Source organism: Sinocyclocheilus anshuiensis, unplaced genomic scaffold, assembly GCF_001515605.1.
Source record: "Sinocyclocheilus anshuiensis isolate Anshui unplaced genomic scaffold, SAMN03320099.WGS_v1.1 scaffold1455, whole genome shotgun sequence".
Taxonomy (NCBI): domain Eukaryota; kingdom Metazoa; phylum Chordata; class Actinopteri; order Cypriniformes; family Cyprinidae; genus Sinocyclocheilus; species Sinocyclocheilus anshuiensis.
This window is the reverse complement of record NW_015541012.1, coordinates 157,871-175,874: the sequence shown is the minus strand read 5'-3', so window position 1 is coordinate 175,874 and position 18,004 is coordinate 157,871. Positions and strand designations below refer to the sequence as shown.

The 18,004-nt window shown below is 35.4% G+C and overlaps 1 pseudogene; it reads right to left on the bottom strand.

Moving 5' to 3' along the window:
- Window positions 1-15,046: 15,046 nt before the first annotated feature.
- Window positions 15,047-17,904, bottom strand: LOC107690464 (exonuclease V-like; annotated as a pseudogene).
- Window positions 17,905-18,004: the final 100 nt, after the last annotated feature.

The following is an 18,004-nucleotide window of genomic DNA, read 5'->3' as shown; positions in this document are numbered from 1 at the left end:
AATTTATCAAATATGATACAGTAGGCTTATAGGGTTATATGAGGCCAATTGTATATAAATTTGTTATACCTTTATGTACCTTTTGTATGATAAACAATTTTGGTACTATGTATTTCCAACATGAAAACTGGGTCCAGACCTCCGGTATAGACCTCTTGGGAATCTGGCAGGATGTACAAAAACATTGTATTTTGGGAATGCAGCTATATTTTACATGTTTACACCCACACAGGATTCAATGACAATGAAAGTGTCCTTTTGCTATGCAGGAAATGTTTCAGAATAATCTCAGTGAGGAAACAAAGGATCCAAATGACAAATGGGGGAAAGGTTTTTCAACAGCCATGACCTTCGGGGCACAAATCTAACTGTCTGATCTCTTTGTAGAGGCCCGACTGTATCACATTCTCCTTTGTGCCTTGGCCCTCCTTTATGATTCAGATCCCCCTTGTATGTGATTGCGATAACACACACCTGCATTCACTGGGCCATATAAATATGACGAAAGCCTTCTATACTAATGTTTTTCCACTGCTGCTGCCCATTAATGGATCTGGGAAGGGCTTGTCTATAACTGGCCGCTTCCATTGAGTGCTGATTTCAACTGAAATACTAAAATTGAATCTAAGCCTACATAATGGCTTGAATTATAAAGCAATACCACCGCATACATTATGAATGAGAAATCTCCTGCACAGGCAGCTGATCATTCAGCAAAGTCATGCAGAGTTGAACCTGAACTGAAAAAAACATTCAATCTTTCCTCTTTAAACTAAAATGAAATTAAAATATGTACTGAGTCAACAGAAATGTTTGCTTTACTGCACAGCGCTTTGACAAAATGACAGAGTGCTTACAGAGGGAAAGGAGTTTCAGTTTGCATTTAACCAAGCAGTGCCACTATAATTGTATAGGTATTTTTGAATTCAAATGAATTGAATTTTTTAATTGAATTTAATTATTTTTTGACAATCTAGAAAATAAATAAGGTGAAATTAATAAAGAAATGAAGAAAGAATAAAATAAAAAGTAGAAGAAGAGAAGTTTCAGTTTGGATTTAACCAAGCACTATTTTATTATTTTATTGTATTATTTTTAGACAATCCAGATAATAAATGAATGAAAAATTTAAAAAATAAAATAAAACATAAAAATAAATAATAGATAAAATAATTTAAAATCTAAAATAATAGATAAAGATAAAATAGATAATAATAATTATAATAATAATAACAGATACATTAACAGATAAATGATTTATATAATAAATAATAAAATAGAAAACAGGATTAATCTTGATCACCGTGATAACCCAAACTTACTGACATTACTAGTAAACAACACATGCACATACCATAAATCATCTAATTGCCAGGAAAAGTGTCTAAGCGCCATCATTACAGTAAACAATGAGTTATCTCCATTCCTCCTCTCATATATCACACGGCCAGCATGCCACAACTGTTTATACATGTTATGAAGAGCTGAAGAAGCTCATATATTAGCAGAAGAGATAGGATATACATCTGTCGTCTTGGTCTGGTTGTTCCCGCTCTGAACCCCACGGATCATAGGCTCTGTGACATCAACCATCAGACGCACACGCCTGCTTTAGAGGAATGTAAACAAACGTCTCCAGATGATAAGCACAATGATCCATTCTGACCCACCACTCCGTAGGCCTTGTTCTGAGTGAAGGTTACAGAAATGTTTAGAATTCAGTGATGCTGCCAACTCTCATCAAACTGTCTGTGAGAGCAAAGGTCTGGTTATGGCAGAGCTGTGGAACAGGGAAGGCCCTCTCTGCTGCCATGGGTTTGCAGACACATTGCAATGGTAAACAGCTCTGGATGAAGGTAAATTTGAGTATCTCACTGTGGCGTATGAGATATTTCAAAACTTGACCACATCCTCCCTGGTCTTCTTCATGACACACACTTCCTCTTTGAGAGGAATCTGTTGAGACCAGCCAAATTCAAAAAGGTGCCCTTTAGTTTCTAGACCTTTTTTGTTCCAGTCTTCTGTAAGGTAATTTTGACTTCTTATCTCCCAATTCTGAATTTTTTTTTCCTGCCATTGCAAGTTTATATCTCACAACTCTGACTTTTCTTCTCAGAATTGCAAGTTTATGTCTTGCAGTTACGAGTTAACATTTCGCAATTCTGAGTTTCAATCTCGTAAAACTCATAATTGCGAGAAAAAAAAAGTTGCAAGAAAAAAATTGTGTAGGGTTGGGTTTGATGTGCGCACACATCCAATGCACATGTACAATGTCTCTAATATACAGTAGTGTGTAAAGTTAACTTTTGTAACTTTAATGAGGATTAATCCATATTTTAAAACTTATGCAGTGTTATTTTACATTTGATTTCAATTTCTGTACCTGAAAATTGTTCAGTTGCATTTATTTGAGTTATTGTTAGATAGTTTATTTGTTCTTATTTTATTACTGACTGTTTACTTGTCTTTAATAATGTTGGAAATCTATATTAGTCTAGTTGTTTTTGCTGTGGTATTTTTGTTAAAACCACAGGCAAAAGTTCCTTTTGTAAGTGTTGTTTGGGCTGCTGATTTTTGTTCATGGTATTCAGCTGCAACAGAATGCTTTGCAAAAAGACACAGAATAAATATGTTTGATATGTCAATGTTTGATGTTTTTTTTATGCCTTATTGGAATCAAAACTGGGAATCGTTAAGAATCAAAAATGATAAGCAGAATCGGAATAGACCCTAGATTTGTGAGGTGAAAAGTCAAATAATTTTTTATTCTGTGGTGGAAACAGGAATCCATAATAATCTCAGTGGGTGGGTGTGATGTCAAGAATGTGAACTTGTTCAAAAAAAGTTGTTTTGCCACACAGTTTTTACAGTATTTTGTTTGAATGGCGTTTCATAATCCCATCTGCAGATACAGAGCAGAGTTACTGTCAGAACATTTGCAGGCCTTAGTTTCAGTATTCCTCCAGCTGCACTTTTGTTATAGACGTGCACAGAATCTAATGACCATGAGCTTCTGTAGATCCCGCCTGAGCTTCAATAAACAGACATTAAAGAAATGCAGGTTATACTTTAAAATGGAGATTTTATTGCACAAACAGCATGAGGTTTTGAAGTACTAAATAAATTCCTATTGAAGGTGACATGCTCTGGATCTTACTGAAACTGTCTTACCTCTAGCAATGCTTGCTGAGCACTGCAGGCAGCTGGTTTGTAAAGGTACTGTGGTTCAGATCTCCATGGCGACCAAAGACATTTAGCAGCAACAAAAGCATGGTTTCACGTGTTGGCATTCCAGTCACAAAATGTCAGCTGTCATGGAGTCTGATATCAGACTATAATGTGAATGACTGCATTCAAGTTGAGTAAAAGTATTTACGTTGAGTGTACTTAACTATGAAAAGTTACATTGAGTGTACTTAATGAAAAGTTACATTGAGTGTACTTAACTATGAAAAGTCAAAATACTTATCTACAAAGACTACTTCATTATGTTTTTGCAATTCAAGTTATTTTCCGTCAGCTGCAAGGCAACATTTATTGCAAGCAAACACATAATTAAATGTTTTCTTTATGGAAAAGTAAATTAAATTAAATTAAATTACATTTGTGAATAAGTGGTAATAAAAGGTGGAAAAGGGAATTAATGCAGTAAAAAATATATAATGAATAATTAGTATTTTTAATAATTATTACTAAATATAAAGATTCAATATTATTAAATGTACATTTAATTTAATATAATAATATTTATTTCATTTAATAATTATTAATAAAAACCGAAATAATTAATTTTATCTTGTTACTGTAGTAATTCACTTTCAAAATAACTCCAAATCAATTTGTAACATAAGTAAGATAAAATGAAATCCCAAAATAAAAATATCCTGATAAAACACAGATTTTGAAAGTCAAAATACTTTGTTAGTGTCAACCACTGGTGATTAAAAAAGTTATTTCTTTAGCCTGTCATGCATTAAAATAATTGGTTGTGTGTTTTTTGGGGACATGTGAAAACATGTTATGAAGATATGGCAGCATTCAAGCCTCATGACACACTCTTTCTGGTTCTCTCTCTCTCATTCTGAGTCTCTGTTCACGAAGAGAAGATTAATACGCAGAGTGATGAATGCGTCTGATGAGCCACAGAGCAACAAGCCACAGATCAGGTCTCATTAGAGCTGCTCCCCCCAGGGACTCGACACCCCTCACAGGGAAATGACTTCAACCACATGGCTGCAGCTGTTTATGGGGTAGAGGAGAAAAAGACCGATGGAACATCATCACCAAACGAAACCTAGTTTGTTTGTTTTTTTGTTGCTACACTTCATCTTTCAAAAAACTAGCTCAACAACACTGCAAAGATGTGTGCATCCGTTCTCCCTGTCAGTGGTCTTTGTGTGCTGTGAATGTGTGGTTAACAGAACACTGTGGGCAAGTACACAGTGCATGAATGGGCTGAAAAGATTACTGTTTGTTGTACAATTCTGGCCAAGTGATCCAAAAGATACAAAAGGAGGGACAGAGACAAAAAGGTCACCTCTATTTCCACTGACGTGTTTGTGTTTGCATTTGTTCTTCCAAGACACTAAAAACAAAAACTAGGGTAATTAGAGAATCGTGACTCTGTATTTTTGATCACAAAACTAATACATAGAGCTCATTTGTGATCTGCATATACAGTACACACAGAACCAACGCAGAGGATCTTTAAACTGAAAATTTGTTAACTGAAACCCCGCCCCAGCAAATGTTCCAGCAAATCATCCATTCCCTGCAGTGTTGTAGTAGATCGTATTTCACCAAAGCAGAATCCTGAACTTCTGCTCTGATGGTTGTTTGTCTCAATGTAGCACACGAGAGAGTCGCTGAATAACCCAAACCCACCGTGCAACACAAATTTTCATTCTTCTCTTTGATCTTCCTGTCTCTTTGTGAATGCATTGTGGGATATCTCAGATCAACCCTAGACTATAAAAGCAGAAAAGATGAAAACAACGTGTTATGAGAGCCAATAAATTAAAGCTGACTTATTAACACAAACTCTCTGATCACTGTGTGTCTCTCTTTTCTCTGCCTCAGTGTATGTTTTGGAAACTTCTGTAGGGGTACAGTATTAAAAAGTCTCACAAAGTCACTTGAGTCAAGAGATCTATTTCTCTGTGTGGAAAGCTGGAACATTCAACATCAGTTATAAAATGTGTGCAGATTGATAAAGGGAGCTTAAATGAGCTGTGACTGATTGTGCGTGTGCATGTGTGCTCAGCTCCACAACCTCAAATAAATACTGCCGTCTAGCTGGCTTATGAAACTCTCCTCTTTAAACAAGACTTCTTTCACCATGACCTGCTTCTTCTGAGTTTATCAGAGTAGTTTTGGGTACATTAGGCCTGTAGTTGAAGGTCAAGGTGCAAATAGTGTTTAAAGGAATATTTCATCCAATATTTAAATTCTTTCTTCTTTGAAATAGTTATATATTTTTTGAAATAGCTTTATTATAATTTATAATTTAATTTAGCAACTTAGTCAATGGATATTGCATAATTTCTGTTTTCAGAATATTTCATCATTTCAAATGAATTTTCTTGTAAAAAGTAAAAAATATATAAATCTGTGAATATATACAATTCAACTTAGTTGCTATAAATTACGATAAAAAATGTTATACACTAGAAAGAAATTGGTGTAAAAACAATTTTCACTGAAATACTTAAATAGTTTTTCCATGTAAAGCATACTCCAATCATTTTTGTTTTATTTACAACTTTGAAAAATATTTTTTACAGTGTCAAATTCCATCATTTGTAAATCATTAAGATCATTTAAGATAAATGATCATTTATTAATTATCACATACTACATAATAATTTAGAATATCTATATCACACACACACACATAATGTTTTCAAATTAATAATAAAAGTTAAAGTGAAATTATTTTTATTTTATGCTATTATTTCATTTAAAATAATAACTGCAAGCTCCAAAATGACAAAAAGGTAGATAAAATTAAACATAAAATTAGCACAAAAGTAGCTCATGCATTATATTCCAAGTCTTCTAAGGTCATACGACAGTTTTGCGAAACAGGCCAAAATTAATGTCTTCCCCTCCAACATAGTTCTAAATTGTGATTTTCAGTGAATAAACACTTAAATTTGGTCTATCATAGCTATCATATGACTTTAAAAGACTTTGAAAGCGTACATAAGCTGTATTAACCACTTTTATCATACTTTTTGGAGCTTGGCATTATAATAACCATGCATTTTTGTTGTATGGAAAGGAGAAGCTTGGACATTCATTTGTAACAGTTTGCAAATGCATATGCATGATCAAAAACCTCGACGTGAGCTGAATTGTATAATCAGATTCTTTTGAGTCAGCTGTTCTCAGCAAAAAAATCTCCCTGCTCACACTATCTCTCTCTCTCTCTCTCTCTCTATCTCTCTGCTTCATAGGGAATTGTTACAGTGATGAAAATATCACAAGCACTGGGACTTCTGCATATCAAAGCAAAAAGAAAGAAGGCATGGAAGCATTGGCTTAAAGGGATGATTCAGTAACCCGTGCTGCAGTCAGTGTGACACAGAATGAATAACACATCCACTCCCCATTCTTTCCAAAACACAAGGACCGAGATCAAATCACAGCCACAAATAACAGAAAAACCTTAAACGTGCCAGTGAACATGTGAGCTGTCTACTCTCCTCTGACAACTGAGCGCTTTTCCTAAAATGGTTTCTTGGTGCAGTCATGCACTCACGTAGACATCAGACAGCACAACTCGAAACCTCGTGGTTCAGTGACGCACAAATGAAGGGAATAAAAAACTAAATATGGCTCTCGTGAGTGATTCTTGAACTGACGTAGAGCCACATGTGCCTCCCACGTCATTTCATCACTGAATTTATATTATGCTGTCATGAAGTGATTTGTTTGTTTTCTAAATACTTTTTGTGGGATTTGAATTTTGTACTTTTTTGTGCTGCACGACTTTCCCATGTAACTGAAACACTCTGTTCCCTCTGATCTGGGATCTCTGTCCCAAGAGTCACATGCTGCCCTATCTGGTGACAAGCCAAAAGAAGCACAGTCCCATGGGATGCTCACGGTAAGGCTTTCCCTTGTTGTTATACCCTAGTAACACTTACACATGAGGCAAACATGAGCAAGTGTGTCAAATGAATGTTGTCTGATGGTATATTTTTTTCACTTCTTGTGAAACTTTCTTACTGTTTGAAGTATAAACAAGTTAAAACAAAAATATAAATTCAAGATACAATACATCTTCTGCAGTGCTGGTAGTGTTGGGCTTTTTCATTGATTCTTTCGACAAGTTACTTTATCAGGAACTTCAGTTCAACGATTCATTCTTCGATTCATTTAGGAACTATCTTTTAATGCAAATCACTGAATCATTCACTCAACTGATTCGTTCAGGAATGAAATGCCACTAATTGTGTGTTGTTTTGAGACATGCAACAGTTGATAATGTTGTTGCTTTATTTGTTGGCAGAGCAAAATTGAGTAACTGGCGATACTGTGTACTAAGATAAAATATTGCTTAAACATACACAAGCGTTCAAAAGTTTGGGGTCAGCAAGGATTAATTAAATTAATCAAAAAAGTGACACTAAAGACTTGTATGTCGTTACAAAATAATTCTTTTTCAAATAAATGCTGCTCTTTTGAACTTTCTATCCATCAAATAATCATGAAAAGTAATGTAAACGTTTCCACCTGTGATATTAATAAATGTGTTTTTGAGCACCATGTCAGCATATTAGAAGGATTTCTGAATGATCTTCTGACACTGAAGACAGAGTAATGGCTACAGAAAATTTAGCTTTGCCATCACTAAATTAATTTACATTTAATTAAAAAAAAAGTGTAATAATTTTTCACAATATTACTATTTTACTGTATTTTTTTAATCAAATAAATGCGGTATTTGTGAACAAAATAGACATCTTTCAACAAACCTTACCGACCACAGACTTATGAATGGTACAGTGTAGTGTATGCGGCATTTATTAATCATTTCAGATTATGCAAACACAATATGAAAAACTCTTAAAAAGAAAAAAAAAGAACTTTTCAACCTCAATTTAACACACTATTCTCCCAAAGTCCAGTATTTTCCCAGTGATGTACTGTAAGCAGGAAACTGCTGAACTTATGCTAAAGGGCATGGGGCCTCCAAGAAAACGAACATCCATCTCTCTGGCCTTTTACACAGAGAACTCAACGTCACTTCAAAGATTATCTCCTCTCATGATGGTGAGAAGGATTTCTATAAATATCCCCCGTGAACATGTCCCCTGTGTATACAGCACTCTTTAACACCACTGCTTATGTGTAGTAGGCCACGCTTTTCAGCACAGTACATCATGCTCTCACTGTAACTCTCCCCTCCCTGACACAATTCCCTTTGTCTCCTTGTCCAATTAATCTGCTTGTCTATCTGAGAATGAGATGGTAAGCCTTTCACTTTCATTATGTATGGCTCACACATAAACCCAGATCTTTCCGGTAAGAGATGTTATAGGAAACTTTGCATGGCACACTCTAAATATAAAACAGGATCCATGTATGACATCACAGGTGTTAAAGAACTCTCACCAGGCCACTAATATCTTCTCCTGCCGTCCCACCAACCAGCACTCAGATACTAACAGGTGAATTGTGTTAGGGCTCATTAGCGCAAAACACCATCTGCTTTTCTAGCTTCCAGTATATTCCTGTTCTGGGAATAGCAAGCTCTACACCCCCCACTGCTGGGATAGAGTGACAGACAAAAGCCGCTTTGTCACAGAAACATGCTACTTTACATGTGCCACCACAGCGAAAAACAAGCCAGGTGATTTTTTTCTTTTTTTGTTTTAATCACAACCAAGAAGAACATTATGTGTAATTAGTGTTACAGTACCCTTCTGCTAGACAGATGATAGCTCGATAGCTTGTTTTGTTCCACTCAGGGGGCACTATGTGGCAAGAGGACAGTACATTCGATCATGGCAGTAATTGCATGAGCGCTGCTGGCAGTAATTCATGTTGTCATAATGGAAAGGAAGCGGCACCTAATGCACTATAAAACCACATATAGAGCCATGTTATGAAGACACTTCCCAGCAATCTCAGCTGAAGTCTTTATGTTTATGCAGATTCGAATCCAGCTGCTGGGACGCAAGCTGAATGAACAATAAGGCACAGATATACCAACAAATATGACAGCAGCCCCCAATGATTGTTTTCAAGGCAGATTTACAATCATTTAATTGAAATTCATTAGTGTTCTGAGCAAAACTGGCGTCTAAAGCACAAACACTCACTGTGAAATAGTAGCCATCTGTGTTGTTTGAAAGGCCTGCCTTTTTGACTGGGGAGTTTTTTTCATTTCTATACTGTAAATAATGAGTTTTGGAAGGTTACATGATGCAGAGAGAGTGAAAAAGCAAACGTGGTAATTAATATTGCTATTTAAATATGACAGGCTCATAACACATAAGACATGGGAAATACAGTTGCAAATGGACTTTGCTTTTCCATTTGAAATTTGGCAGTCACTGTGCGCACGCGAAAGCGAAAACGCAAATGGTAATGCAAGATTTGCAATTGCGTTTGGATTGTCACATTTTATGCGTCCACATATGGAAAATGCAATTGAAAATACAATTTGCAATTCCTTTTGAAAATAGTGCAGAATATCCTTCCATAGAACAACACCAACAGTGTCATGCACACAAATACAAAACACCACCATGGTAACACAAGTGACACTAAAATAATGCAATAAATATGAATTTAGCAACTTAATCTAAATAAATGGCAATAAAAACCTAATAAAAATTATTACATGAAAAAAAAAACATCAAATGCAAAGTCTGACACAGGGAATTCTAGGAATGTAAATTTAATTTTTTTCACTGTAAATTATAAGATCACTTGTTCTTTTTCACATCTAAAAACTGCATATTTAACAATATTTGTTAGTCTGTTAGTCACCAATCTAAAATATATATATATATTGCAATCATGGTTTATCTGGGTAGACGAGAGTGACTGTTCATTAACTTTTCATATTAGAGATCTGTCCTTCCTGACCCTTCTTTAGAGTAGTACTTTATCACCTCAAATAAAGTAAGTTATCAAATTGACTTGTGACCTAAATAATGAGCAGTGTTTCTTTCTGTGCTGCGTGACAGAGATAAAGCCCTGTTACAGCACTTCCTGTGTGGCACGGTCACTGTCAACTGCTATTTCATTAACCCAGCACATTTATGAACAGCTCAATTAATCTCTCATGTACACAAGTGCACTTGTGCCACTAATATGCACATGCTACTTCCCCTTAAACAAACCCACACAACTGCACTCACATTCTCATAAACACAGCCTACTCTTATCTCGGCCCCTGGATCCCATGTGCTTTAATTTGTTTCAATTGGAGTGATTTGTGTCGCTAAAGGATGCTTCAGAGTCTTTCCTGGAGGCCGCTGACTGTGTGCGGTTTTCTCTCACTCTCTCCCTCAACGAAATGAAAAATGAGACTCCCCTTTTTTTACTTTCCAGGACGAGAGGACAATTACTCTATTAGGACAAAATGTGCACGCAATCAGATCTTCAAGGCAGTAATGGGCCTAACTAATGGGCCTTGTGCTCTGACAAAAATGTAGAAAAGTGAATTAAGACGTGCTTTATGGCAAAACAAAGGGGCTGGTATCAAATGACCTGAATGCATTCAAAACGCCTCTTAGGTGTCCACAAGAGCAGAGCTGAGTGGAAAAATAGCTTTTCTTATTTTTTTAGGCAATTCACAAATTACCTTAGGCACCGAAAATTTATAAATTTGTCCACACCTAAAAATTTATGAAATTCATTGCTTTAGACAGCAAAATATTATATGCTAGACTTTTTCCCCCAAAATATAACTTACATTTTTTTAGGATACCTTTTGAGTTACTTTTAACCAGTTGCATCAGTTCATCACATTAAAGGAACAGTTTACTTACCCTCAGACCATCCAAGATGTAGAGTTTGTTTGTTCATCAGAACAGATTTGGACAGTTGACCCTGAGAGGTCAAGTAATTATCTAAAGCGGATCTAAATATTTATAATTAATTATAAGTAGTTATGATTAATTATTCATATTTCCCCATGAGCTGATTCGCTACACAGCTGATAAAAACATCACAATAATCCACAAGTTATACTACACAACTCGAGTCTATCAATTAACGTCTTGTAAAGCAAGAAGCTGTCCATTTGAAACAAATCCATCATTAAGGCATTTTAACTTCAAACGGTCACTTCTGGTGAAAATACCAGTTCATAATCCATAATAACACTTCCACCAGTGAGAAAGTCCATCCCCTGTTGTCCTCTCACATCCAAATCCACTGACATTTTTGTTTAGAACTGTTTTTGCTTGGAAATGGTGCTTGATTTGTGCATATTTCTCTGATTCAGATGAGACAACTTTTTCACTGGACCATTTTTATGGATTATGGACTCGCATTTTAGATGATTTTAAGTAAAAAATGTCATATTGATGGATTTGTTTCTTACAAACACACATCTTTTCGCTTCACAATAACTTTATTAGGATTAGAGTTGTGTGGATTATTGAGATGTTTTTATCAGCTGTTTGGACTGTGTAATGAAGTGTAATTTTTCTCACAACCATCTCCCTTACTCCATCTTCCTCTGCGTTAGTCCAAAAGTAGGCTGATATTTCCATTATATTATCACAATGATGATGTCAGTGCTATTGGCCCTTTGCACTCTGTTTCTGTGATCACTTGCAGCAGATTCTAGTTAAACCGTGCGTAGCACTGATCCCTGGGATTAAAGAGTCAGAACTGGAGATGGTGGTGTTTTCGACAGTTGACTAATGATGACAGTGAGATTGGGGTTGTGGACAGCTGGTTGAGTTCAAGGACTTCCTCATGTTTTGCTTTAGCTTGGTAAAAAGGCCTGTGGGTTTCAATTGCTCCAGACCGGGATCATTTGATTGTGGGGATCTCCACACTGGGCAGGGTGGAGCTGAATTCTGACTCGGTTGCATTATTGCGGCAAGCACACCGTTGTCACTCTGTAATGAGATCTGCGTCACAGGCTTACACTTTTAATGGATTTACTGCATAGTTTTAAGTCTATGTACCATGCATTATTTCTTTGCAAGAATATTTTTCGGTTTCTTATTTTTTCATTTCCTTATGAAAATGCATCATGTTTACATCAAGTAAACCATCCTTGAGAATTTGTTAACAGGTGAAGCAGCATATTTTGCATGTTTTCATGATAAGTACCCTATTGCCATATTTTGATTATCATAATGCAAAAAAAGATGCTACTTACTGTAATGGAAATAGATTTATATTTATTTTATTGATATATTTTAAAGTATTTTTACATCTCAGTCAAATTGTTTGTACTGCTAGCCAGTAAATTTATCAATAAATTGATCAAAAGTGACAGTAAAGACCATTTCATTGTTACAAAAGATATTCTGTTTCAAATAATGCTGTTTTTTTTTTTACTTTCTATTCATCGAATCCTGAAAAATGTATCATGGTTTCCCAAAAAATTCTATAATGCACAACAATTTTCAAAAAGAACGGTAAGAATGAATAATAAAATGAAATGTCTCATATTTATTCAAAATCATATTAGAATGATTTCTGAAGGATCACGTGACACTGACGACTGCAGTAATGGCAACTGAAAATTCATTTCCATCACAAGAATAAATTACTTTTTTTAATTTTTTTAATTACATTATTTTATTGTTTCAAATTTGTAACAATATTTCACAATACCATAGTTTTTACTGTATTTTTAATCAAATAAATGCAACCCTGGTGAGCATAAGAGACTTCTTTCATTAACATTACAAAAAAAGTTTTGGATGGTACATAATTATTATTTACAGTTTTTAGAATATATTAGAAAACAAATTAAATATTTGAAAGATGATCTTGTAATGTTTCCATGAGATTCATTCGGTGTAATATCCTAGAAGAATGATTTGCCTACAGGGAAAGATGTAATCCAGTGTAATGACATTCATCAATGTAAAATATCACACTGCAAAATTAATTATTCCAAAGTCCTGACAAATTTATACCTGCATTTGTTCCCATGCACAGCACACTCACATGGACATCAATTAAATCACCCCATGCGTTTGCACTTAATTTTTCTCACATGATAGGTAAAGGAGGAATGAATTTTTGTCTGTACCCTTATGCAATCACCATTCAGAGACCCTTTTATTGGGCGTCCTATTGATCAGGAGAGGCAGGAATTGAGTTTGGTGCAAATCAGTGAGCAACACAAACAGAGCATTGAACCACTGGGCCACATTAGTTGCATGGCTCCTCTGTCTGCCAGGTGACATGAGTTTACAAAGACTGAAGTGAAGTGCTGAAGCACTTTACTAGAGACTGAGTGAGCAGCTTTGAATGAGGGGTCATTAGCGCCTGAGTGACTTCATCAGACCAGACCGTACTGCAGCTTCCTATGGCTGCTGCATTAAAGAAGATGGTGTGCTTTAGTGCAGACATGAGCAAACACAGCACTGGGAATGGCTCTTTTAGCTTATTGACTAGCAGATTAGAGCAGACCTCAACCAACACAATCTAATAACGGCTGCTCTCAGCCTCATGGGTGTTCGATGCCTGAGCATGGGCAAAGCTGGCTAAAATCATTACCGGTATCAAATGAGAGCACAGCCTCTTCTGTATTGAGATTTGCAGTCAGTCGCATGCTTATTATGAGGTAAGCAGGAAGGAAAGGAATGAGTGGATTCATTAGTAAAATAAACAAGCCTCCAGAGGGTATTTAAAACAGCTTATAATACATGGCCATTTACTATGCAAAGGTGCCTGCACACCTTAACCAACAGCCTAGGAACAAATTCAGCCATTGAATGTAAAGAATGACTAAACTGTTTGTGTGATTTAGGCTCAGATGGTGAGCACCCTGAGGGAGTGTGTGGACTCTTTTAAAGAGTGTCAGATGTGTCATTCATAGTCTCAGTGTGTCATATTGATAACAAGGACATGCTCCAAGGCCTGTGCTCGGTGACGACACACAGAAGGGCAGTGCTGAGGTCAGAGCCAGTGCAGATGAAATTTCAGGCCCAAATAAACAAGCCTCTCCGTATCAACACTAGATTATCACTGTGAGAGATCTGCTAATCAAAATATGGCATTGCCAGTCTTTGGCACACCGCATCGCTGATTTAATTTTAGCAACTGTCAAACACAGTCTGATAATGTCATAGTTATCAAATTGTTTATCAGATTATCATGTTACAGATATGGCTCAACATAAATTCAAAACATTCAGCGCTTCAGTAAATAAGAAATAGTAAAATAGCACCATCTAATGGCACACATTTCATCATAAAATAAAAATATTTTGTTAGTGACAAACATTATAAAAAAACAATAAAATAAAAAATACTTCATAATTTATTTAGTTAAGGATTAATATTTTAATTGTTAACCTATTAATAACTTCTTTTACACTATTTTTACATAATGGCTATAGTTATTCATGCACATCTCTGCTTAAAAAAAAAGAAGTAAAGGAGATAAACATAGGGGAAACGAACATTACTAAAATACATAATAATAATGAAACTGAATCCCATATATATATATATATATATTTATATATATATATAATTCAAATGTATTGTAATTTAAGAAGTTCTGTTTGCAATTTGTTCAGTTTAAATGTATTATGTGGCCAAAAATTCTTAATGCACACAAAGTGAGGAAGCTTTCAGCTTGCTTCCATTAAAACAGCCATTCTAATAAAAAAAATGCATTATGCATTATATCATGCATTATGAATTCACAATGCTTCACTTACAGTCATTATAGGGCTGCATTCACATCATATATGCGTGTTTAAAACAAAGACTTAAACAGTACACATAAGACAATGATAAAAGTATAAAAGTAAAAAATTAATAATATGACAAAAGTAGTCACTACACACAAATGTTTGTATAATCTGTAAAATGCTAAATCATGAGCTAGCATGAGCTGCTTGTTGGTCAGATACTTGCAATCTTTGTCCAATCACAAGTTTGTTCATAAAGGCATGATCTACATTTCCAGGCCTCCTCTATGTCCACCCCTTTGGGTTCCCTCTGGCCAGATAACCCTGAAGCTCTGCCCGTAGTTGAGCTTCATCGAAAGGAGCGACTCTGGTCCTAAATGGGACCACTAGAGCCTTGGTGATAGTATTCAATCTGAAGCAGGTCAATGCATGGAAGATCAGAACATGACACAGTTACTAGTAGAGCATCAGTTCCTCAAAGGTAGACACCTGGACCCCGATGCTTTTAGCATGGGCCTGGACTCCTGCTCCAAGTACTTGACCTGAACGCAGTTTAAGGTGATTTAAAACATGGTCTTTCTTCACTTCCCCTCTGACCAGTCCATCAAATAGTCATTTATACAGGCCCACCTGAATAACAGATGGATAGTTTAAAGAACAGATATAATGATCCAATATATAAAGTATGAATCAATGAAACATTAGGGTGTCCATAATATAGAAAATGAAAAGGGAAGGAAAAATCTGTGCAAAAAAACCCTGTGCCAAGTTCTCAGAAATGCAGTTTTTGTATTCATGTTGGTTTTATATGATTCTCAAAAACCTTTTATGCCATTTCCAGCGTTTTAAAATATATTTTTCATGGTAAAATAGTATTTTTCCTAAAATAATCAATTATTAATTATTTAATATCATTCGTTTTGGGGGAGTCACACCACATGATTTAGCTGGTTGCACCACATGACTTTGCGGACAACATTTGCTAACATTTTTAATATGCAGTTGAGGTAAAATATTGTTTTTCCTTAAAACAAATTAAAACAATTACGTTTTTTTATCATTTAAATAAAACTGAAATAAAAATAAACTATAGACTAAAAAAAAAAAAATAATAAAATAAAATGTAAATATGAAATATGACAATTTGGAATGTTGCCTTGCCAATTAAATGAAACTAAGTACTAAGATTACTAAAACTAAAACTGAAATGAAATAAATCAATGCTAAATAGAAATGTAAAACAAACTATATAAAAGTAGTATATAAATAATACTATAAACAGATTCTTCTTTATTCTTCAAAGATATAATTATAAACGATTATGATTAGGTTTTCCTTTTTAGAATTTCATTCTTTCATGAGGCTTTTTTATTATGATATCAGGACAGTTGTAATCACCCTAACATTTATGACTTTATGCCCACCCAAAATAATAAAAAAGACTTTTTATAGAGATGGTGTATACAGGTCATTTTATGTGTGAATTGCATTTGTTATTGAAATTAACTATATAGCCAAATGTATGTGAAATGAAGTCCAATGAGAACAAGGCAGCTGTTCACAAAAGCACAGTGCAATGATTTACTACTGTATGAGTGAGGACAAGGGCATACCTGCAATAAATAACCCCAACTCACCTGGAAGCAGTTGACTTTATCTTGTGCAGAACTAGGCAAGGAGTTCTGTTTGCGTGTCTTGAGCTCATTTAGGACCAGCTCCCCCTTCTGGTTATTCATGAGTTCATCAATGACCCCCATGACAAAAACACCTTCCTGCACACCAAACACAGGAAACTCTCGCACAGGTTCTCCTGAAACAAGATATTTGAAAATGAAATGTTTAAAACTGATCTGAGTGCAAAAACAACACCTAACTATATTAAAATTGTCAACTCACCTGCTTCCAACAGCGGTATCATGTGCTACATATTGAGAAGTTTGATGGCTTCTGCATCTTCTCTAGTCCAGACATCTACCGGGACAGCGTCCTGAATCTCCTGTTCTGGAGATGAAAGTCATGGACCGGATTACTGAACATGAACAAGATATTATGCTGCACTATATTCAAATGTGTATTATAAACATCAGTGTTCACCTCTTGATAAATTAATTTATTTTCCGATCTGCACCTCAGCACGTTGCATTTCCTTTCTCTTGACAAATGGCTTTAAAAGACTGTAAACAGTCTTCATCTCACACCAAGACTGGTCACACAGGAGGGTCACACTCAGATGCAGCTTGAAGAAGCGTTGCATTGGGCTGAAGCTGTTTCCATGGAGGTTCTTTCTCTTTAAACCCCTCACATTTTCTGTTTTTACTGTTTCTCGTCCCAAAGCCTCTTCATTCCTGCCAATAAAAATGACAAAAGCATTGTCATTGCATATGCTGGTTTTTTCAACAGGGTGCTAAATAGAAGAACAATGTCAAGTGACAAAAGCAAAGAAATAACAAATGCTGCAGTTCAGCAGAATAACTTGGATTCCATGTCTGCACACAATATCTAACAATTTTCCACTAAGCATCATCCAAACTACTTACTTGTGTACTGATGAGCTGGACGCACAGGGGCTATCAAAGTGTTCACCATCAGTTTCACTAGTACTGAGGCTGGTACTACTAACTAACACTGGGGCTCTCAAAAGACATAAAATACTTCTTTTATATGTATAATAAACATTAACTATGTACAAGTTGTCAGTGGAAAGATAGACAGGTAAAATGTACAGATAATAGCAGACAAACAAACACGACAGTGCCGGCCTGCCCTGACAGCCAGTAAAGTTCTTGTATTAATGAAACTTATACTAGCACTATATAGATTTTAAAACAATTGCCTTCATATTTAATCTGAACTGAAGGCCTTATTTGCAATACTGTATCTGTAATACTTACTCACACCTCTAGGGGACTCTCAAATCACAACTATTGACCAAAATTACACAATATTTTACCGATGCTTTGTTGCTCGGAAGGGATGTTGAGAAATTCCGAGTTCCTATTATCATCCCAGTCATCGAACAGTTGTTGTGATCCAGACACATCCATCTGAAAACGAAACTAAATAAACTCTCGAACCATTCTAATCTTTACATCAATGTTTCAGGAACATAATTGTTTGCATTATTTGGCATACGACATGCTCGAA